This window comes from Acinonyx jubatus, chromosome B1 (assembly GCF_027475565.1).
Source record: "Acinonyx jubatus isolate Ajub_Pintada_27869175 chromosome B1, VMU_Ajub_asm_v1.0, whole genome shotgun sequence".
NCBI lineage: Eukaryota > Metazoa > Chordata > Mammalia > Carnivora > Felidae > Acinonyx > Acinonyx jubatus.
In genome coordinates this window covers 147,974,423-147,999,862 of record NC_069382.1, presented here as the reverse complement: position 1 = coordinate 147,999,862, position 25,440 = coordinate 147,974,423, and the positions used below count along the sequence as shown (strand labels likewise).

The 25,440-nt window shown below is 35.0% G+C and overlaps 1 pseudogene; it reads right to left on the bottom strand.

Moving 5' to 3' along the window:
- LOC106983171 (actin, clone 302-like) overlaps positions 1-25,440 on the bottom strand; it is a 53,969-nt pseudogene that overhangs the window by 27,545 nt on the left and 984 nt on the right.

Genomic DNA, 25,440 nt, shown 5'->3' with positions numbered 1-25,440 from the left:
CCAAATTCTTTACTTCTTCAAGTAACTTCAATTGAAAAGGAATTAAACTCCTATAAAGCCAGTTTTGTAAATTATTTTGTGAGTAGCACAAAAATGATACATAATACAACTACATATTAGGTATTTGTATAGTACTTATTTTATTATTATTACTATTTTTTTAGAGAGAAAAAGCACAGGTGGGGGAGAGGGACAGAGAGAGAGACAGGGAGAGTGAGGGAGGGAGGCAGGGAGAGGGAGAGAGAGAGAGAGAGAGAATGAATGAATGAATGAATGAATGAATGAATATCTCAAGCAGGCTCTATATTAAGCACCAACCCCAACACAAGGCTCAATCCCATGACCCTAGTATCATGACCTGAGCCGAAATCGAGAGTCAGAGACTCAACCGCCTAAGCCACCCAAGCTCCCCTGTATAGTATATTATTGTATTAGTGCATAATTATGAATACAATTAGGTACCTCTGAAGTAGTTTTAACAGAGGTAAAGGCACATAACTTTAAGCAGTGGTGTTCTGGTAAATGATAGTCCTGGTCCTCCCCAAAATATATACATATATGCAAATGCATTTGTTTATTATAAATTTTTCAGATAAAATGTTGTACAGCATACAATATACAAATAAAATTTACAGTACTCTGTATTCTAAATTTCATATAGCCAACTGATTCTCCTAGTATGTTTTTGTTGATTTTTTGCTAACTTCATAGGCACTATAATTGCCAGTGTTTAATATCATTCTGACCAATGTTGGTGGATACTTTTATTTACTTTAATAAGCCAGATGAAGTAAAAGATGGCATGCATTGGAACTTCACTCTTAACATTAGGGACTTTTTTGCTGAATTGGATAATAATGTTTTGAATAGTTTTTTTTTGTATTATTCACAATGTGATGACCAAAGTCACAACACACTTTTAAATTCAACTGCATAATTAACATTTTTTTCCTTTGCTTTCTGAAGTCCAGGGTTTTGCAAACTTCTTCTCAAAGGGCAGATGGTATACAATGCAAGCTTGCTAGCCAGACAGTATTTGTTTCAACTACCCAACTCTACCATTAAAGTACAAAAGCAGCCAGCCGTGACTAGGTTCCAAAAACACGTTAGCTATAAAAGCAGGCTGCTGACCCACAGGTGGTAGTTTACTGACCCCTGGCTTAGAAAATGAATGAAACAACAAATCAAGTCCTGATTTGTAGAATTTGCTGATTCTAGTGGCAGATTCCCACCACGGCTGATTTAAGCTATCAAAGTGACCACTGGAAGAGGAGTTGCGAAAAGATACTCAGTAGAAGGTCTTCTAGTATTTCAAACATGCAGATGCAAAAGGTATGGAGAAAAGTATAGTAACTTAATTAGGAAACAAATTTTGAGTACTTACTACCCTTAACTTTAATGAAATGTATTTTAATATGCATGATCTCTTACATGTATTATTACTAACTACCAGTTTGTATTTGTAAAATTCCTGAAAATTTAATAACCTGCTCTGTGAACCAAAATAAGCCAGCTCTAGAAGGCTTTGGTTTTATGCTTCATAATATGTAATTTAAAAACTAGTGTTTAAGTAGTCCCATCTCTATAAATAATTGTAAATATTCCATACACATTGTTCTTGAAATTCTTGACAAAGCATTTGAACAAATGCTGACCTTTAACAGCTTTTATGTGAAAAACTAGTATGTGTTCATTGCATTAATAAGATCAGATCTAGAGATAAATCTGAAGACAAAAAAAATGGATACAAGCAAATACAAACATTGAACTTCATGTATAGATTATGATCTTTATGTCCTTCCAAATTGAAAGACAATTGTAGAGAAAAAAACATTGATCATAAGTAAATATTCACATGAATTCTATTTTTAGTTTGACAGTGGATGAAATAGAAGGAGTCCTTTCTCACCTTTTGACACCTCCCCCATTTATAAGGTGAAGATTATGAACTTTCTCATTTGCCTTCCTCATAAGGATACCATAAGTTAAAGAATATCCAAAAAATATGCTTATTTAGTGGAAAAGCACTTTGCTAAAAACAGAGACTTTTTAACTCTATGCACAGTAAAACCTAGCGTTATAGTTAAATTGTGGCATTAAATAGGCTTGTTGGTTTACTGTGTGTACACAACAGGTATGTCAGATCCGTGCTGGCAATTCTCCTGACTCAAGCCCAGTCTCTTAATGCCATTGCTTTGAGCACAACCTTATGGTGACAGTAAGTATGGTTTGATGGAGGGTCCAGCAGGGAAGTTGCGTGGTCTCGGACTCTTATTCGCTATATGCCTTAGATAATTCTTCATGAACTGACCTTTTAAATTAACTGTTTTGACTTTGACTTTACAGTGCAAATATAAATGTACCAATAATAGTCTGAGGTAGGATAACATTCAGTCTACATGATTGGGGAAATGAAAGGATAAATACAAAGCCCTATGTTTGCTAGCTGAGGAAGAAAACCTATAGTCCAATATGGGTATTTATAAAAGGATCTCCAGCTTATTTGAAAATGAATATGTGAAAATCTATAAAGTGAGGTATATTCAATTTTCAGAATTGGTTTCTAGAGAAGACTTTGCTAAGAAAAAAGGCTGAAACATTTAGCTTCTAAATAATTTTGAATCAGTTTCTGTGTTTATTGATTTATAGAACAATTCCCTCAATTCCCAACTCCAGTAGGTTTCCCAGGAGGAAATGAAAAGTGCAAAGCAGAGACCCTAGAAGGAATTAAGAGAACTCCAAGAAGGAAATGTGCATGGAATCACCTGTTTTTAAGATTTCGTTTCTTGGGGGGCCTGGGCGGCTCAGTAGGTTAAACGTCGATTTGGTTCAGGTCATGATTTCACAGTTCATGAGTTTGAGCCCCATGTGAGGCTCTGTGCTAACACCTCAAAGCCTGAAGCCTGCTTTGAATTCTGTGTCTACCTCTTCTCTCTGTCTCTGTCTCTGTCTCTGTCTCAAAAATAAACAAACTGTCTCCATCTCTGTCTCTGTCTCTGTGTCAAAATTAAACATTAAAAAAAAAAGATTTTGTTTCCTGCTTTAGTCTTAAGGCCCCTGCTAGAAAAGTCTGACATGCAATCTGCTTTACAATGAATTTTCTACACCAGCATTGTCAACTCAATAAGTACATTGTTTAAAGGAGTGTTATTAATAGCATCAATAGTCTTTTTTATTTAAAAAAAATAATAATACACTGAGGGATGGAGGGAAATGCTTTCAAAAAGTCCTCTTTTTGAAGCTTGCATAAATTCAGTCTACTATGATGAGCATGATATCCTGAAATAGGTTTTACCTTTTTCATACCTTTCCAAGACAGCAAATTCTAAGAACTTTTAAGGATCATGCCAATTGTCAAATATCTATAAGTAAAAAATCACTGTCAACATTTAGTTGTTGTGAAAACAGCAACAGCTATGTTAATCAAACACTCCCTTTTAATGAAGGTCTAGAATAATGAGTGAGCTATCTGTCATGTGAAAAAGGGAGTCCTGGTATAAATGAATGACAAATGCCATCAGGCATTGAATTGAAGACACTTAACAATTTATGTCACCACTTTATCATTGATAACAAAACAAAATTGCTTAATTTCATGTTATTGTATGAAATAATAAAGTTCTGATCTTTCATAGATTTTTCCACAAGACTTGAATATAATTTTTATTGCTGTTTTGTCAGTCTGTCTGGGACACTACAACAAAATGCTACAGAAGAGGTCGCTTACAAACAACAACTAATTTATTTATCATATTTCTGGAGGCTAAGAAGCCCAAGATCAGGGTGCTAGGATGGTCACATTTTGGTGAGGCCTTCTTGCTGGTTTACAGGCAGAGCTTTTTCACTGTGTCCTCACACAGTACAAAGGTCTAGGGATCTCTCTTTTAAAGGCACTAAACCCATTAATGAGTGTTTCATCTTCATGATTTAAGCACTTCTACAAGACCCTTTCTACCAATACCATCAGCTTGGTGTTAAGCTTTGACCATATGAGTTGTGGAGGGACACAAACCTCCTGACAACAGCATGTTCTATAAAATAAAGTATACAGCACTTCATTCCTGATTCTTCAAACTGACAATGTTTTTAACTCTGGATGGATGCCCTTTTTATGTTTTCATCAAGGTTCCTGTTGTATAGGTAACTAAATACTGCATAGAGAAACCTGGTTACCTGGCCTCCCTCCACCTTGGATCTGTTTTCCAAAAGTTCCACCAGTCAACTTGGTTCGTGAGGCAGAAAAGGCTAACTTTCCAACAAATATGTGTGTCCAATTCTATATTGCAAACTGGGAAATGGCTGCTCAGCCAGGAACTAGAATTCCTACCTTCTTTCTTTCTCTCACAACCTTAAAATTAGAAGGGGCCACATGACTAGAATATGTGATAAGAAAAGGGTGTGCTTTCTGTACTTGTTTCCTCACTTGTATCCAGATGCAGAGGTCTTGGATGACTGAGGCCTCATGAAATGAAGGAATGTGGATCCCTAAATTACCATGAAGGAGACAGTCACCCACAGAATAGGAGTCATTTGGATTTTGATTGACTAAATAATGAAGTCATCAAATCAAAAAGAAAGAGAACAGAAGGAAAAAGGAATTAAAAATCAGAAAACAATTTAAAATGCCATAAATACTTATCAAAAATTACTTTAAATATAAATGGCTAACTTCTCTAATCAAAAGACATACGGTGCCAAATGGATTACAGAACAAGACCCAACTATGTGGTGCCTACAAAAAGACTTCCTTCAAGTTTAATAACACAAATAGACTAAAAGTGAAGAAGTGGAAAAAGATTTTCCAATGTGCATGGAAATAAAAAAGATGAGCTCTGTATGTTTTAAACAAAATAGACGAAGACAAAGCCTGTATTAAGTTATAAAAAAAAAATAGGCCATTATATATAATAAAGGGGTCAATCCAATAAGAGGATATAACATTTATAAATATGAAGTGCCAAATGTAGTAGCATCTCAAAATATAAAGCAAATATTGAAGACGTAACACAGGAAATACACAGAGAGCTAATAGTAAGGGCATTCATAACCTGCTTTCATTAGTTGATACAATATCTACACAGAAAACCAATATGGAAACATTGGGATTCAGTGACACATTAGACCAGATGGAATTAACAGACATTTACAGAACATCCCATTCAAAAGCCAAATACACATTCTTAAGAACACATGGAAATTCTCCCAAGATATATATGTAGGTCCACAAAACAAGTCTTAAGAAGACTGAAATAACATGAAGCATATTTTTTCTGACCACAATGTTGTGAAACTAGAAATTTTAACGAAAAAATGAAAAATGTACAAATAGGTTAAGATTGAACAACATGCTATCAAACAATAAATGTATCAAAGAAGAGAAAAATCTTCAGACAAATGAAAATGGAAACACAACATACCAAGACTTACAGCATGCAGCAAAAACAGTTCTAAGAGGGAAGTTCATAGCGATGAGTGTTTACATCAAAAAATAAGAAAAATCTCAAATAAACACCCTACCTTTAGATCTCAAAATACCAGGAAAAGAAGAACAAAGGAAACCCAAAGTCATTTAGGATCTTTGTTAGTAAAATAAAGAAAAAAAATGATCAGAGTGGAAAATAATAAAATAGTGTCTAAAAGGTCTATAGAAAAGATCATAAAACTGAGGGCTATTTCTTTGAAAAGATATGAAATTGATAAAACTTTAGCTAAACTCAACAAGAAAAAAAGAGAATGCTCAAATAAAATCAGAAATGAAAAAAAAATATAGTCGATACCACAGAAATAAAAAAGATCTTGAGACTATTATGACAACTATACATCAACAAACTAAACAACCTAAAAGAAACTGACAAATTCCTAAAAATATACAATCTACTAAGATAGAATCACGAATAGAAAATCTGAACAGAACAATTAATAGAATGGAGATTGAATCAGCAATCAAAATGCTCCCAACAAACAAAAGCCAAAAACAAGATAGGTGGCTTCACTGGTAAATTCTACCAAACATTTAAAGAAAAATTAACACCAATCTTTCTCAAAGTCTTCCAAAAATAGAACAGAAGTGAAAACTTCCAAACTCATTTACAAGGCCACCAATATGCTGATACCGAAATCTGACCAACACTCCAGAATGGGAAATTGCAGGCCAATACTCCTGAAGAACTCCTGAAGATGCAAAAATCCTCAAGAAAATAATAATAATAAAAAAAATCCAACAATTCATTAGTAGAATCATATCCATGATGAAGTGGGATTTATTTAAAGGAGGCGAGGATAGTTCAACATCCACAAATCAACGTGATACAGCATGTTGACAAAATAAATGACAAAAATCATATAGTCATCTCAATAGATGCAGAAAAACCATTTGCCAAAATTTAACATCCATTCATGGTAACTCCATAAAGTGGGTATAGAGAGAAGGAACCTCAACATTATCATTCAAAGCCATAAATAGCAATCCCAAAACTATTATCACACTCAGTGGTGAAAAACTGAAAGCTTTTCCTCTATGATCAAGACAAGGATGCCCACTTTAACCACTTTTATTCAACATAGTACTTAGAAGTCCAATCTGGTACAGGTACACAAGAACAAGAAAGAAAGCATGCAAATTTGAAGGAAAAAGTAAAACTATCTCCACTTGCAGATGGAAGGTTATTATATATAGAAAACCTTAAATTCTACACCAAAAAACTATTAAAACTAATAAATAAATTTTAAAAAGTTGCAGGATATAAAATCAATATACAAAAGTCAGCTGTATTTCTACATACTAACAAGGAACTCTCAGAAAGAAAAAATCAAGAAAATAATCCCATTTACAACTGCATTAAAATGAAGAGAATTTCTAGGAATAAATTTAACCAAGGGAGTAGAAAATTAGTACTCTGAAAACTACAGAACATCGTTGAAGGGAACTGAAAAAGACACAAATAAATGGAAAGATATCCTTGCTTATGTATTAGAAGAATGAATGTTCTTTAAATGTCCATACCACCCAAAACAACCTACAGATTCAATGCAATCCCTATCAAAATTCCAATGGCATTTTTCATAAAAATAAAACTACACTAAAATTTATATGAGGCCACAAAAGACCCAAAATAGCCAAAGCAATCTTTAGCAAGAAGAACAAAGCTGGAGGCATTACACTATCTAATTTAAAGTTATATTACAAAGCTACAGTAATAGAACATAAAAACAGACATATAGGTCAATGAAACTGAGAACCCAGAAATAAACCCACACATAAATGGGCAATTAATTTACAACAAAGGAGCCAACAATATACAATGGGGGAAAGAATAGTCTTTTCAATAGGTGGTACTGGGACAAATGGAATGTCACATGCAAAATAATGTAACAGCACCACAATTTTACAACTCACACAAAGAGTAACTCAAAATTCCAGGCAGGAATTTTTAAGCAATTTACACATATTGTCATATTTAATCATTTCAACAGCAATTGGCAACTGGTGCATACGAAAACAAAATATGATTCGATCCATTCATTTAACAGCATTAGAAGTGTATACATTTGAAGCTACTATAACCATATCCTCAACTCATATTTCTTTATTTTCTATTACTTTTCTCCTAGAGTCAAAGATGATATCAGAAAATCTGAATTTTAATTTCTTTTATATTTATTCTTAGTTGAATTTCAAATCTGAATTTTAATTTCTTTTATATTTATTCTTAGTTGAACAACCGAAGTCAAGTGAAAGAACCTCTCTGAGGTTTCTTTTTCTCACCTATAAGCCAGTGTAAGACATACCTAAAGAGCCTGTTGAAATGATTAGATGTGACAATATGTATAAAATGCTTAAAAATGCCTGACACAGAGTAATGTTAAGCAGTAGATACTATTTAAGCATTATTCCTGTGTCAAAGAGCAGAAGACACTTCACTTTTTCTAGTCATTTTTTGTATTCAAGAATTTTGACTAAGGCTAAAACATTTATGTAACTATTATTGTAAAAAAAATCTAGGTGAGTAAAAAACATTTTTCATTCTTGATGATTTTTCATAAAGTTTTCATACTTGTCTTTGAATTAAGGCTAACATTGAGTCATTTTGTTCATATGTTTCCTCCAAACAGAAGCCAATTAAATACTAGCAGCAGAGTAAAATATATAATACATTTAGTCCATCAGTTCACAAAATAACCACAAATAAGGTTTATTATTTAACAGTGTCTACTGTGAAAAAGTATTATATTTATTTCTCATTTAAATCCCACATGCTGCAATTTAAACTTATTTATTCTTTGTATATTCTCGGCGGAGTGACTAAACAGGGGCTCTTACAGTCATAGAGGAAAAACCAAAAATTTCGCTTGGATAAAACAATAAATGGCTTATATTATGGTGACCTTAATTTTGTATATAAAGAGTTGAATAACATTAGTGGGAAGAAAATAGCTATGTGCCCATTATATTTAAATTTTTAAAAGGCTTTTATTAATTGACTTCATAAAAAGTCTAAAGTCGCTAAACAAACACCAATAAAAATAGGTTCATATAAGTGGAAAGAGTAGATACAATCATTCCTAATAGAGTAAGAGAGTCAGCAATCTTTGAAAACTTATTCATCCTCTTGGACCCAGGGGATGTTCAGGTAATTGAAAAAGAACACAATAATACTGAGTTTCTAATGGCTCAGCAATGCTGCATACATGAAAACATTGAAACTGTAGTTAAATAATTATGGTATACTGCTTAGTGAGCATAAATATAATGGCAGTGCTTCACAGCTTCTAAAGATTTTTTGTCATGCCTTTACACAAAATGAAGGAGAATATTATATATTGGTTAGGATAATTCACCATTTAATTTCTATATTTGCCTACTGCCATGAAGTCAAGCTAATCAATTTAGCTTCTGACAATATAATCTATTTTCCATATTCGTACATAATCTTTTTTTTCCAGAATTTATTTTAATGTCTGAGTTACATTAATTGAAATCTACCCAATTATTCACAAGTGATCCCAGAACACTTGCTAGCTTTCATGACATTGTCCAGCAAAACAGCAAGCTCATTCTTGGGTGGTTGTTTCTAATCACTATGTGTATTTTTATCCCAGATGCTTTGTAACGGAATTACTAGCAAAAAAAAAAAAAAAAATCACTAGTGTCTAATTAAAGATGAGACCAAACTTGGAGATTTTTTTTTTAGAGTGACACCTACACAAAAAAGTACAGAATCAGGAACAGAAAGAGAGATAAACCCTTGAAAAGGCAAGATGCAAAAATGTGGAAGCACAAAAGAAATGACAAAATATCTAGGAAAAGTATGGGCCTCTAGGTTACAAAGCAGTAGCATTAAAGAAAATGAAGACAGAAACTTACAGAGATGTTAAATTGAGTACTGCTCCACAAGTTGTCTTCCGCGAATGAGCATAGTTATGATGTACAGCATTTAGAGAGGGTTAGAATGGAGCAGAGCACACAGAACGGAATGTGAGTAAATTATTGCTGAGCTTTTTGAAAGGGCTTTGGGTAAATGAGAACAGGATATATGTCAGTGAAGTTCATAGAAAAAAAAATTAATGCTGTTGGAAGAGTTCTACAGGTAACAACCATAAACAAGTGGAGGCTCCTAAGGAAAGTTGAAGGCTGTGGCAGTGACAAGGGTAGAGAAGCACTGGAAAAGCAGAATTCACCCAGAGGAGCAACAACTGGGAAAGCTGCTTATCTGCTTATCACAGACCTTTTGTCCTTTGACACTCAGTGGTCAAAGTAACATTTTTGCAACACATGTCACTGCAAAAAGTATATCTTAATATATAAATACTTTATTCTGAGTATAGAAAGTCTGGGGCATCTGAGTGGCTCTGTTGGTTGGGCGACTGGAAATTTTGGCTCAGGTCATGATCTCACGATTGTGAGACAGAGCCCTGCGGCAGGGTCTGTGCTGACAGCATGAAGCCTGCTTGGAATTCTCTCTTTCCCTCTCTCTCTGTCCTTCCCTTGCTCTCTCTGTCACTCTCTCTCAAAATATATGAATAAACACTAATTTTTTTAAAAGTAGATCTTCTTAGATCTGTCTATTAGAAGTCTTGTTTGAAATGTGATACGAATAACAGAATGCATGGGGCTAAGTTAATGGTGCCCACACATACACAGAAATATGCAAATACATATACATGTATGTATAATATACCTATATTCTCCTTTGAACCATCTTCAGTTTTGCCTGTTGAAATGTTTAACTCTTGTTTCAAGAGTGGCAAACTTATCTGAGACATTAGGTCTGGTTATTTCCATTTAACTATGTAACCTTAATTTATTTAACTAAAGAACCTCTAGATTTCTACTTGTGAAAACTCAATTAGTAAAATAATTTTTAAGATCCATTTTATGTATCATATTGTATTCTGTTCTCTGAGTTTCACTTTAAAAAAAATCTCAAAAAATTAAGATCTACATTCAAAGTTGCCTTTGTACTTGAAAGCAGGATCAGGATATATGAATGTTTTTAAACTTATAGTAACCTTTCTTAATCATCCATTTGAAGGAAGCCTTCAAAGGTGGTGACAGATCATACTGCCTTTTATATTTATTGGATATAAAGTTAGAGCCTACAGTAAATGCACTTAATGACATTAATGCATGCATAGCATTTTTTTCAATGTGTCACATATAATTTTTGTGCAGTGCATGATATATGTAGCAACTAAAAGTATAAACCACCTGTTGTTCAGATTTTCACTGTTGAGAGTACTGCATTGTTTAGCTTTTTCTACAGTGTGCTGTGTGTCAATATTGATTTCAGAAAAAGTAATAAAGGATCCTGTCAAAATAAAATTAAAACCTAAGGCAATTTACTTTGCTGAAGGGGGTCAGCTTTAATAACCATCACCATCTTACCAGAACCGCTGTGAAATTTCATTAACACTGTACTCCACTGGCATATCAGCTAGGTTTACAATTACTACTTGATTATATGTCTGTATAGATCGTTAGGCACAAGTCTCCTTTTTGTGCTCTATATCGTTTGGTACATGGGGTTTCTTTTCAATTCAGTGGAAGCTCTATTCGAAGAAAGAAAATGATAATAAAGAAAAGGTTGGTATCGGAACTGTTCCTTGACTCTGCACAAAATTACTCAACATGTTAAAATATCAAGACATTTGACATTTTAATCGATTCACCCTTAAGTTGGATACCTACTTGAGATCACTACAGGGTGGCTATATATGGAAAAGTAAAGAAAAAAAAAAACATGCAAGAGTTTGGGAGGAGCTAGGCTGTGTATCAGGAAGAACATGCAACTGCCTTTTTCCCCAGCTTTGAGATGAGGTACATTCTCAGATCCTTCTATTACCTATCAATACATGTTGACCCTTCCAATGCATTAGAGAACAAAACTGAACAGTCCAGAACTACGAAACTACAAGGGCACTGAAATGGCAAGAGATATAAACATGTGGACCCTCTCATTCAGTAGGTTGATGTTCCTATGTAATCCTTTTCAACTATAGGCTGGAATATTTTTTTGATATTTTTTAATGTTTATTCATCTTTGAGAGACAGAGGGTAAGCAGGGGTGGGGCAGAGAGAGAGAGAGGGAGAGAGAGACACAGAATCAGAAGCAGGCTCCAGGCTCTGAGCTGCTAGCATGGAGCCTGATGCAGGGCTTGAACTCATGAACCTGTGAAATCATGACCCGAGCTGAAGTCAGATGCTTAACCAACCGAGCCACCCAGGTGCCCCTAGACTAGAACATTTTTATCTTCAACTTTGAGTGAAGTCATTTTGCAAGTTTTGGTTTTACGCTTCAGTAAATAATATTGTCTTGCACGGTATCCAAAACAGATCAACTCTACAAGGAATGCTTCTCAGTAACAAATAATGGCATGAGGTCCCAACATACTTACATGCATATGTATTTGAGAGGCAAGCTATAAATTATCTTATAAACCATGTAATCCATAGGTCTGGCCACACCAACGTTGCAAGATAAATTTTAAAATAAGGGTAGATATCTGTCAATCACTTAGGCTTATCAACCACAGGGTTTGGATACAGCCCACTGTTGAGGCAATCCTGATCAAGTGGGAAGTGTTTTAGAAGACCATATTCACCAATGGGTAATTTCTAGGTAATCATGTAGCATTAAGCCCAATGCCTAGTGTCCATCAGACCTCACAAAATTTCTGAGGAACAATGCTTTTCATCAATCCAGTCTTGAATCATTCAGGTGTAGGTTAAGACCTGGTCCTAATTAAGCTCTTTTGCTTCAGTTGGAGGTCAGTTACAAGCAGTTGAATCACCTTCCTTTTGTCCTAGAATCATTAGGTCACATCTGCCCTGTAATTACTGTCATTGCTACCCAAAGATTATCTTAATATATTGATTAAACATTCTAGATTTGAAGGAGAGGGGAAAGTGGGTGATGGGCATTGAGGAAGGCACTTGTTGGGATGAGCAGTGGGTATTGTATGTAAGCTAATTTGACAATAAATTGTATTAAAAAGAAAGAAATCTAGGGGCGCCTGGGTGGCGCAGTCGGTTGAGCGTCCGACTTCAGCCAGGTCAGGATCTCGCGGTCCGGGAGTTCGAGCCCCTCGTCAGGCTCTGGGCTGATGGCTCAGAGCCTGGAGCCTGTTTCCGATTCTGTGTCTCCCTCTCTCTCTGCCCCTCCCCCATTCATGCTCTGTTTCTCTCTGTCCCAAAAATAAATAAACATTGAAAAAAAATTTTGAAAAAAAAAAAAAGAAAGAAATCTCAAAGAAAAAAAAAGCTCTAGATTTGAAGTAAAACAGAACTTCTTTCAAACCTAGGCCCTGTCTTCTATTAAGTACATGAAGTATTATTTCCCTCTCAGTTTTCTTACCAAAGTAAAAAGATAATGATAATTTCTACATTACAGGATTTACAATAATTTGAACAGACAATATTTTTAAATAGAATGAATATCATACTGTGTAGTAAATAATAAATAACAAATATTAACTATGTTCTCTTATCTTACGAGAAACATAGATCATTAGGACTATTTCAGACTAATATGGAAGTTGGATCCTGCCTTGGATATTGTAAAGTAAATGAACAAACTTTTATAGTGCCAGTCTCATAGCTGGACTCAATTGTCTTTCCTTAACTGTTAGAGCTGACAGTAACAAGAGTGATAATACATCCCTTTCACCCAAGAGTTTTGCTGCCTCAAACACCTTTTGGTGGCGTCACTGGGAAAATGTCTATTCCATGACTTAATACCTGCAATCAGCAAGAGTTGCCTCTGTCACTGTTACCATTTCAATATGGAGACATAGATGAAGGAGACATAAGTACAGACCTTTTATTTTACCCAGCCACCAGTATTATGTAAAACAGAGCTCAAGATGAGCACAGATATCCCAGATATCGAAATTAATGGACTAAGCTTCCTAAGGAATGAATTTATCCTTTCAGTTTTGGGATTAGTCTCTTCTCAACAAACAGCGTACTAGGCAGTGGGTTGGATTATATATATATATATATATATATATATATATATATATATATATTTATATATATATATATATTTATATATTTATATATTTATATATATATACACACACACATATATATAATACACACACATACATACATATATACACACATACGTGTATATATACACACACGTATGTATGTATATATGTATATATATATGTATATACACACATACGTATGTATACATATGTATATATATGTATATACACACATACGTATATTATACACACATATATATGTATATATATGTATATACACACATGTGTATATATACGTATGTGCATATGTATATGCATACGCATATGTACATACATGTGTATATATGTGTATATACATACATACATGTGTATATATGTGTATATACATACATACATGTGTATACATATGTATACTCATACATATATATACACACATACATATATAGATGTATAACTTTTTATTTAAATTCTAGTTAGTTAACAGTGTAATATTGGTTTCACGAGTAGAATTTAGTGATTCATCACTTACATATAGCACTTAGTGCTAGATTGTATTTGAATAGTACTATTTGGGTACCATATATACAGGCCTTCTCTCCCTGATAAGAGGCAGTCAGTACCCAAATCAGAATCTGGGTACTCTGAAGTCTAGTGGATCCCCCATGTAATAGATCCAGCAGATCCTTTTGAAAAACAGGGTTCATGGTGGTCCATCCCTAGTATTACAGAAATTATAAGTTGGGCACAGATTTAGGAATGCCATAGACCTTCATAACATTTAAACTTCAGGAATGAAATCTTTCTATTTTCTTATTCCGCATATGCACACTACTTGATTCTCTTTCCATTCTGCCTCAGAATAAGTGATGTTCCTTTTTCTTTTCAAGAAATTAAGAGTATGCAAATAGACTCTTCTTGATAAAACCCAGAATCTATCATTTATTAGGTCAATGAGGGTGAGCTCTTTAGCTCCTCTGAGGCTTCATCATTGAATCATCAAATAGTGATCAAAGGTTTTGACGATTACATGATATAATGTAATAAGTTACTTGGCCTAGGGCCTGAAATATAGTAAGTAACCAATAAATATAAGCTGGTTTTGTCACTCTCATGATTAATATTACTCTTACTACCTATGTTTCATTTAGGATACATCCTAGGCGACTCGATTCATTGCTAAGCAAAATCTTGCACTGGAACCCCACACCCTAGACTTTTTTTCATTTATGAGAAAAGAATAAGAGTAAGAGTTACTGACATCTATCTTCAATTCCTTCTTTCCTATCCACTTTAAGACAATCTCGTCTTCCACTTTCAAATTATTCTGAATTACCAAATGAAATAATTCATTTAGTCCTCATTCTATTTGAGATTCCTGTATTCTCTATAGACTGTAACATTTATCATTAGTTTGATATTCCAATAACCAGAATTTCAAATCTTTAATTTACCATGAGCAGGGCATTGGCTTTTTTTTAATATATCATAATCAATTTGCCTTATTATAAATGTAACTATTATTTTGAAACCACATGACTCACAGGATAAAACCTAACACCTACTAGTATTTTATCCTGATTGTAACCTTCATATGAATTTTGTGTCCTGCTTCTTCACCATCCTTTTGGTTGAATCAAGGATGGGCCCGACAACTTATGGTCATTTTCAGGTACTAAAAGACCTCAGGTCCCATTAATCCCCCAACAGATCAGTAGCAACATGTTTACTCTTAAAACAATTTTTTTAAATCTTCCAAATTTTACTTGAAATTAAACTTCTTCCTTCCTCCACTTTTGGAAGCCTGAAGCCAGAAAAGAGTATGGGTTTTATTAGTTCTATTCTTTATACCATTAGCACTTACATATCTTCTGACTAGTGGTACCACTAACACCTCCAGAATTTAAAAGAGGGGGAAGTAGGAGTGTTATGGGCATGAAAAGTATCTTTCTTGACATGTACCTTCATGAGCTGGCTACAGAGATCCGTAGGCTGGACTCCTGTCAAAAGTAGGCTCTTGTTCCTATGTTTATTTTGATGAACCCTTTGGAGACTCATTTCAAAATAAGTCATTCATTCACAGTTCCTTTGATTCGAGAGAATGCATCACTCCTGGATACTCTTCATTTCTTACTTAACACCTGGGTATTTGGGAGTACTACTGGATCCTTTTCTGCTGAGTGCTCCAAAACCCTGATGGGGTCCTCTGGGACAGAGCTTTACAACTTCTACTTCCAGCACTCGTTCCATACACAATACACAGAAAAGTATCCTTGACTCACCATTTGTGGGAATTAATCAATAACCAAATGCAGACTTTTTCTGTTTTGTTGCCTGGTAGGGTGTTCCAGGCACGGGCTGTTTTCTTTAAAATTTTCAGTTACGAATTTGCATCCTCGCAAGGATAAGTGTTAAAGATCCGAAGGTGACACTATCAGCATACCTAAAGTTGTCTCAAAAAAATCTATTTCTCTAATTGCCTACTGAATTCTTTACCACTGTATGTTTTTGAGTGATTGAGTCCCATCACTGGATGGGTGCTCAGCACTCATTTTCAAATGTAAGACTGGTTGATCCATCTGATAAGACTATGAAAACATTAAAAAGATAGTTCCCCTTTTTAACATCTTGTTAACCTAGCCAGAGTTTTGTCAAAATTCTCTACAAATTCTAGTGTTCTACAATCTGGTTGGACTCTATAAAAAAAACTACTGAATCCTTTAAGAACAATTGCAAAGCCTGGCTTAGCAATCTGTTCCTTGCCTTAGACACAGGCCTCCAACTGACTTTAAAAAAAAAAAAAAAAAAAAAAAAAGTGGCTCAGTCCAAAGCATCCAATTCTTGGTTTTGGCTCAGGTCAAGATCCAGTTTGTGAGACTGAGCCCCGGGTGGGGCCCTGTGTTGGCCCCAGGTCAGGCTCTGCACTGACAGCATGTAGTCTGCTGAGGATTCTCTCTCTCTCCACCTCTCCCCCACTTAATGTACACACACACACACACACACACACACACACTCTCTCTCTCTCTCTCTCTCTCTCAAAATAAACAAACCTTAATAAATAAAAACAAAGGTGACTTCTATGCATTTTAGGACACCAGATTTTAAGAAATAAGAGGTGGAAGGAATACCCAAATAATTAATTGACTTGGCAAGAAAGCACAGCCTGTTCATTCCAGCTATCCTATACCAAGCCACTCTGCTAATACAATGAGAACTCTCATTTATCTCCATCTTTGATTACAGAGCTCTTTGGGAACTTCTCTTGCTATTTGGACTCTGGAGAAACCAGACATTCTTCAGGACTCACTCAGGAAAAATTATCTTTTACTCTCCTGAAACACACACACACACAAAATTTTTCTTTAACATGGATCCAGTAATATTTTCTGCATTTATCACATTTTACTCTGCATTATAGTTATTAAAATAATCTTTCCTTTACACATTCTTGAGGTTGCAGGTCATGTATAATACCTGTTTGCTTTCCCATTTCCCATCACATTGTCTAGCAGGTTACAAATGTTTCTTGGGAAATTTGGACATTTAAATCATTTGAATTCTTGCAAATATATACAACGATATTGTGTGGTTTGCTGTGTTTCACTTTGAAATGTAATGATAGTTTCATATAGTGAAATGAGTCCTCAAAAATAACTTGGATATAATTAGGTTTATTATATTTGAAATAGGCTCTTTTGACTTTTACTAGTCTTCTCAGTCCCACAGAGGAGTATATGTAGGCCATACATGCTCACTCGGAGCAAGTCAAAGTTTATTAGGAAAAAAGAAATTGCCCACTGTTTTTGTCTTTGCACTAGAGAAGGCAGTTCTTTTCCTAAAGTAGATTGACAATGGCTGAGGCACAATATCAATATTGGCAGTTCACTGTGCTCTGGAGACCTTGAGTCAGCAGACAAATATTCCCAAATGCACTTACTCTTATTACGCAAGAAATAAGCTGTAGGGGACTTTTGATTGCAAATGGTTCTAGTTTACTAAGGAAAGACTGTGGTCATTAGTGAGCATGTTTTATTGAAAACAGCCATTATGCTGAATGAGACATCCTATTTAAGAAAGTTCAAGTGAGATGTCAGTGTTTGGTAAAAACTTTTAAAGTCAAATCAAAAGATTTGACTAGGAAATCTAGTAAAAAAAATAACATTTCTGCTTATAGTTTGTAAACCTATGTATTTCTGAAGGACCACAAAAAATTAGGTTACTATTCGGCCGCAGATGGCTTCTGAAACAATCTTGTCGTCCCCAAATTCTTTATATCAGATTCAACCCCTTCAGTAAAGTAGTATTTATTACAACTACCAAATGAAAAACAAATTTGCAATGCATTGTGGGGGCAGTAAGGTGAAGTATAAAATAAATCTTTGCTATTGAGAATTCTTGAGGTGAAAAAATATGGGAATACACAAAATAATTAAAGTAAAATGAAATCGGTGATTAAGTGCTGTATAAATGGGAAAATTATAGGTATAAAGAGATTCAATATGGAGTAATAAAGGAAGACTTCCATTAGAGAGGGCAAGTTTAACTAGAAACTGAAAGATAATTTAAATAAAAGAATAGGGAAAGATGACAGATACCTTGTACATAACCACAAAACAATATTTTAATCACTGAATGTATAGAGTGTATTTTTTTAAAGCTTATTTATTTTGACAGAGACAGAGACAGCACTTGTAGGGGAGGGGCAGAGGGAGGGGAATACAAAGAATGCCAAGCACACTCCACACTGTTAGCTTGGAGCCCGATGTGGGGCTCCAACTCATAAAGCCATGAGATCATAACCTGAGCTGAAACTGAGAATTGGACGCTTAACTGACTGAGACACCTGGGCGCCCCAGAATATACTTTTAAAGGAAAATTAACTTATCTTGCCACTAGGGAAGTAGAATATGATATAGGTAACTAATAGAATTTTAACTCTTGGCCATACAAAATTTAAGTAAACTTTTTTTTAAATAAATCTCACATGATCTACAGATCATAGAAATCTTCCATGGCTTTAATTATCAGAATTCTAGCATCGTTCATTGGCTTGTTATAACAATAATCCCTCCTAAAGAAAACTGTGCCTCCCACAGTCTTGCTGCAGGATTCAACCTTAAGCAGCTAAACCCTGAAAATCCACTGAGTCATCAACTCTCTGACCTTCTCCCTAGTTACCATTCATGTAAGCAAGGAAGGACATATGATTCAAGGGCAGCTAATATAAATTTAGGACTTATATTGCTATAAAAAGCTGCAACTAGGGTTTTGGTTATACTGAAACCATCATGCTTCTTCTCTTGAAAGACTTGTAAGAATTATACCGTATAAACAAATAAGATAACTAAACAGAGAAGACTAGGGAATGTAGTTGAATTTTTACAGAGCATCTGAATGAATCTTCATGTATATTTCTGCAACTACTGGGTCTCTGAACCTTTGTATTTTACTTCCCTTTGTATATATCTCCTGACCTCTTAAGTTGTCTTGATAATGTCTGTTCATCACATTCCAAGAGTTTAAAAAAGCATGTTCTAGGAGCGTCTGGGTTGCTCAATTGGTTAAGTATCCAACTTCGGCCCAGGTCATGATCCCGCGCTTCCTGGGTTTGAGCCCCACATCAGGCTCTGTGCTGACAGCTCAGAGCCTGGACCCTGCTCCAGACTCTGTGTCTCCCTCTCTCTATGACCCTCCCCTGCTTGTACTCTGTCTCCCAAAAATAAATAAATATGTTAAAAACTAAAAAAAAAAAAAAAAAAAAAAAAAAAAAAGCATGCTCTAGATGCCCTTGTAGTTTTCTCTGCCTGAAATACTTTCCATTCGCCTAATCTTACCTTCAGTTAGCTTATATATATGAATTTAAGGGTTTGTTCAGATGTACATTCCTGGGGAATTCAAAGATTCTTAATGTGCTTTCTTCTAGACTTCTATGTCACTTAAGGTCATGCCCATTTCATCACATTTACTACATTCTATTATGTGGCCCAGTAAATATCTTTTTCCACCAAATGGTAGGATTTGAGAACAAGTTCACTACTGGACTAATTTGAATAGTTCTGGGACTTACAGAATAGTACCTGGGTCATTATAGAGACTCAAAAATTACCAGGTGAATAAAAATGGTAATGCCTGTAAGTATTTAAATATTTGGAAGCTAAGAAATTTTAAGACATGACAAATGTTTTTTATGAGTCCAGAGGAAAGAATTACTTACTTTGATGTAGAGGAGTTTGACAATGAAAAGAATTAATACCAACATAAATATAAACATTAACACAATTCATATCATGGAGGTTATAAGAATGAAGTTAAAGTGGGGTATTACATGAATGTTGCAATAACTAGAATAAATTCAGTGATACAGAGTTAATGTGGAGATAATATATGTTGAAAAAGTTATTTTCAGTTGTGTTAATTTAGTGCCAAGTTATTACTACAAATTTACATTCTGTATGAATTTATAAAAATGTAAACTAGATTTATAACAGGAAAAGAATAGATAACAAATTCACTAGATTTTGTCAAATGATGTAGATACTTTTTGCCTATTTCTAAATGGTTCTAAAAATAGCATGTTGCTGAATTACAATCTTATTCTAAGAATTTTATGAAAATATCAATGGGATTTAAGCTATTTCTGTGGCTAAAGTATCTATATTATACAGTGAAATAAACTTAACATTTTAGTAAAAAAATGTATTTAATGCCAAATTTATTCTTTATGACTATATATAAAGAATTTTGTGGGCTTTTTTCCTGCAGTTTAGGAAAACAAAAAGCTGAATAGTGAAGTTAACATGTGACTAAAATTCCTTAACTGTTCAGTCTCTACAAACACTCTCAAAAGCCTTCTTCATCTAACCCTGTCTCATATTTCATTGCAATGCTTGCCAATCAGTTACAGTCTTTGGCCCCATGTCACTTTCATCCCATTGGATGACTGTCATGGGAGCTGCCCAATGGTGCGCTGCTAATGAGGCAGCTTAAAGAGCAGCTGGGGAAGTGCAATTGCTGGATTAGGGTCAAGGCCAAGAGAGAAAATGGATGAGAGAGATCGAGTCTGAATGACTGCCAATAAGCAGGGGTTCTATTATCCTGCTAAAACAGGACATTCATTACCATCTATTGTAACATAATTTGGGTTCAGTCAAGCTGTCTCTCCCTCTCTTTGGATTTACAATTCATAAACCACAAATGGTCCAAAGGGTGCATTGTCCCTTGTGGCCCTGTAACCCTGGGTGAGGGGGAAGCATGGCAGAAATGAATGAGCTATAAAGTCCCTAGTGTGAGCACCATCAGGGCTGACACCTTGTTCCTTGAAGCTGTGACATAAGTTGTAGGCACAATGCCGAAAAAGTTTTGCATGTCTTTGGAGCCAGTTTGCTCATTAAGCAAAGATAAAATAAAAAGTCCTTGTTTATCCTTTGCAAAAATCAAATCCTGATGCTAACAGCCAGTATCTCCATGCTAATTTCCTCTTGTTACTGGTAAATTCACTGCACAGGAACAGAAGAGGCTTGTTTTTCCATAAGGAACAAACTCTTGGGTTTTTAGACCAAGTTCTTCTAAGTCTCAGAGAATAATCTATTTTTCCAGTAGTTTTGTGTTGTTTCTACATATGAAAAATGACATGTATAAAATTGCCTCATTATGTCTTTTTCTTCTTTAATCACAAAGCTTCCTTTAAAAAGGATAAATGTCCCTTCCCTTCTTCCTCTTCCCCTCTTCTTGTGCCCCTACTGGTCTTTTCCAATTCTACTACTTATTACCATTTGGATTCAGTTCTAAGGCCCACCTGCCATCTGAACTAATGGAACCATAGTGTTATTGTCTATGTGCTGTACTCGGTTAGGAAGGCAAATGAGCTTGGTGAAAAGAGAGCAAGTACAATAATTCAGAGCAAATTAACCAAGGCACAGTGAAAATAATTAATCACTGTAGTAACGAAAACATATGCATCATCTTTGTTCTAGCCTGATTGATAATGGAACACTGTTTACTTCTGGCTGTGGGGCAGGTAGACCTCACAGAGCATCCTCTACCAAAGGGTTGCTTCCATAAGTCACAGATGAAAGTACTGGAGGACAACTGGTAGTTCTTATACATCTTTTTAAATATGGCTTTAACATAGGTAACTTTTAGCTTGTTCTTGCATTTTCTGGATGTGTCAGAACCCAATCCATGTTGCCTTTCTTTCCTCAGGTGTTCAAGTTTCATCTCCTATGTATGACTGTTTCACACACCATTGCCTGGTGGAAATTTGCCATAATTCATCTCCTAATTATTTTTTCATATGCTTTATAAAAAGATTATCTTATGTTAAAATTTTGGTGTTTTGATTTTAAAGGCTTAACAGTGTAGGTATTTCAAACTGCCCAAACCATAGTAAACGATCGTTAGCAAAATCTGTCAATGATTCTTCTAAAGATCACTATAAATGTATTTACAAATTTCAAAATATACACTGCCTTATTTAATTCGTAGAAATAGAATTCTCTTGTAATGGATTTGGGACATTTAATATTATGTTTTAATGTATTATCATAACAACTCTGATACCTAACTGTAAAATGCCATATTCTGATCAACAATATCAACAATATCTGTAAGATCAAAGATGATCTTAATAGATCATCTTTATTGAAGGCATATGGTGCTCAACACTGAGTTTGTGTGTGTGTGTGTGTAAATGTATTAATGTTCCTGAAAGCTTAAAATAGTTGATTAATTATAGCTATTTCCTTTTACAAAAGATAATGAGTTTCATCTGTGGATCATTGATCTAATAAGATATATATTTTTGATGCTAATACAACCCAGATGAATGAATGTAAAAGTAAATTTTTTGAGGATGTGGATGCTAGGTATTCAAATCTATGAAATTTAATCTTATATTGAATGATGCACATGGCCAGGCGTAATAATTAGCCTGTGTTTTACAAATAGTTATGTGTCAGATTATAAACATTGCTTTACTGAGGTAGTTTCCATTCTGAATTTGTTTATGAAATACATTCCTACCCTGACTCATTTAATTGTTCCTTTAACAAATATGGAGTCTATGAATTAAAGGTTGGAAACATGACATTCAAAGGAAGTGTTTGCCTCAAATAATTAAATAGAAATTGAAATAAATACTAGGGACAGAGAGAGAGAAGGGGAGGGAGGGTGAGAAATAGGGTGGGAGAAATACTTTTTTAAAAACATTTATTCACTTTTGAGAGACAGAGAGACAGAGCGTGAGCAGGGGTGGAGCAGAGAGAGAGACACACAGAATCCGAAGCAGGCTCCAGTCTCCAAGCTGGGCAGCACAGAGCCCGACGCGGGGCTCGAACTCACTGACCACGAGATCATGAGCTGAGCCAAAGTGGGTCACTCAACCGACTGAGCCACCCAGGAGCCCCGAGAAAGGTTTTTTTTTATATAGCCATCAGTACATTCTAAAGGAATCTGCCAGTGGAAGGTTTTTTTTTTGTTGGGAGATGAAATGACTGGTAAAAAGAAAATTTAAAGGTAGAAACAGGATCTAGTCTTAATTACTCAGTATAATGACAATAGTGAGGAGATTCTGGTTCTCTGGGTTAAGTTTATTTTTTTTTTAACGTTTATTTATTTTTGAGACAGAGAGAGACACAGCATGAATGGGGGAGGGGCAGAGAGAGAGGGAAACACAGAATCGGAAGCAGGCTCCAGGCTCCGAGCCATCAGCCCAGAGCCCGACGCCGGGGCTCAAACTCGCGGACCGCGAGATCGTGACCTGAGCTGAAGTCGGACGCCTAACCGACTGAGCCACCCAGGCGCCCCTCTGGGTTAAGTTTAAAGAAAAGGACAGTTGCCAATGATGGGGGTTATATAAACCTTTTCTGGAGAAAAACTTAAAATATGGGTTTGGATAAGAATCAAGTAGAAGTTTTAAATAGGATTTCTCCACAGGACCTTTAAAATTGTCAATAAAATTACCAAAACCATGAGAGCTTAGTAAATTTGTAAACTTTGAATAAAGGGGCTGAATTTAGCAATGGGCAACACCAAAAATCAGCTTCTAGATGAGAAGACAAATGGGTCACAATCATAATTCTCAGTGCAGTAACATGTCTGTAGACATCACGTGCCTTTTACATGTCACCAAGACAGTTAATACTTGGTTAGCTGCTGCTCATGGGGTTGCTGAATGCCATTACATTTTGGAAATAATAAGGGCTCCCATTCATTTAGTTTTTACTCTGAGACAGGTACTGTGCTCAGTGCTTTACTCCTCACCATATACCTCTTCTATAAGGAAAGTATTTTCCCATTTTTTTCCCCAAAGAGAAGATGAATGCTTAGAGAGAGTTTAAGTAATTTGCTTTAAATCACCCAGCTATTAAATTGTAAAGTTGAAATTCAAATCTAAGCAGTCTGGCTCCACAGCCTATGCTCTTAACCACTGAACTAGACTAGTAGGGAAGGAAATACTAATGTGTTCCCCTAAGCATTGCATTTCTGCCAGGGAATGACTTTAATACCAACAGAGAATTGGTCTTTTGGAATGAAGCCCTAAGGGATAAAGAAAAAAATAGCAACTTTAAAATAAAAAGAATAATGACCACAAATAGAAGCATATTTTAACATTATATTTCTTTCATTAAATATATTTATCCACTCAGCTTCTTGGAGAGTTAAGAACTAGTCTATAAACTTTTTTGAAAATATGTTTATTAATTTAGTATATGTTTAAACAGATCTAATATCCCATTTTCCAACCTTCCCTTATTTCTAGTGGACAGTCAAGGAATAAATAGACAAAATATTTTCCTTAACAGCTTAGAATCGTTGTCTAGAAATTATTGGTAAGGTTTATCCAGCCTCTAAATGACTATTTATCAAACACCTTCTCATCTGAAACTTACTAATATATAAATATACCTATGAATCAAATATTTGTCCTTAAAATTTTAATTTCATGTTATGATTTAGGGTATACTTAATAGTCCGGGAAAGTGTGGATGTAAGTACACACACCTTTATCTCTACCATCATTCCACGCACACACCCATGCATAAAACAATCACATTTTGTAAGTAAAAGCAAAAGTTCGTATCCTTAAGATAGTTATATGAATAGAACAGCTATTATCCCCAACAGCTTAAAAAATATGCTTGTTAATTGTGTCAGTGAAAAAGCATTTTGTTATCTTAATAACTATTTTCTCCCTTAGCTTATTAAAATATATTCCTGGAGGCTTCCAGAACCCATTTCATATCTGCAAGCCTCCAAAAAAAACCTCACAAATGGTGACATTAGTGGCACTGGTAATCGGAGCAGAGGTAAAGAATGTAAATGAGAAGTGCTGTGTAAATCAGCCTCGATATTGTTTCTGCTGCTTTTATCTGTCCACTGTGGGTTGGGTTCATTGCTACAGGAGCTCATCCTGGCTGATAAAAACCACAATCAAGTTGCAGACCAAGACAAATAGCTCTCAAAGGAATGCTGACAGAAATGGGAATTATAGAAATTTCCACATTACCTGCTTCCGTAAGTCCATAATTTACAGTCACATCCTTGACGCCATGTGCATTTTTATTTTGGCAAATGCTAGATCTACACTGCAGTTCAGTGTTCTCTTGAAGTAACCTGCACTTGACAATTTAATGGGAACACCCTCTGGTTGTCTGGATTCCCCTACGATCTACTTGCTCTTACGTTTTTGGCTATAGGGGCCAATCTGCTCCCTTCTGGCAAGTTTCTCGGAAGTAAAAATGTGGAAAGATTATCAGAATCATGAGCAGAAAAGCCTTGCGAAATATCAGCTGAAAAATACATAAAATATAAGTTATCTGAAAGAGTATCCCATATTAGAAAGCCCATTTTGCTTTTGAGCTTAGTAAACCAATGAGGGGGTGTTTTGTTTGTTTTAATTTTAAAGCAATGGTACGAACATGTTTTTTAGGGATTAATATTTTTTTGGAGAAT